Source organism: Limulus polyphemus, unplaced genomic scaffold (assembly GCF_000517525.1).
Source record: "Limulus polyphemus unplaced genomic scaffold, Limulus_polyphemus-2.1.2 Scaffold526, whole genome shotgun sequence".
In the NCBI taxonomy this organism is placed as follows: domain Eukaryota; kingdom Metazoa; phylum Arthropoda; class Merostomata; order Xiphosura; family Limulidae; genus Limulus; species Limulus polyphemus.
In genome coordinates, this window is record NW_013666136.1 from 29,126 (window position 1) to 29,528 (window position 403).

Consider the following 403-nt stretch of genomic DNA (forward strand, 5'->3'; position numbering starts at 1 on the left):
AGTTGATATCATTAGAGCTGAATGTATAGAGATAATAGGTAATTTTGAAGTTAGGTTGAAGGAAAATGAAGATGTAGAGGTTCTGAAAGATTTGTATATTGTAATTTGTGGTCAATCAGTCATCCAAAACAAAGAAGATGATATCAAGAAATTTCAAGAGATGCTAGATGAAGGTGTATATGAAAAGTTAACTAGATGAAGGTGTATATGAAAAGTTAACTAGATGAAGGTGTATATGAAAAGTTAACTAGATGAAGGTGTATATGAAAAGTTAACTAGATGAAGGTGTATATGAAAAGTTAACTAGATGAAGGTGTATATGAAAAGTTAACTAGATGAAGGTGTATATGAAAAGTTAACTAGATGAAGGTGTATATGAAAAGTTAACTAGATGAAGGTGTAT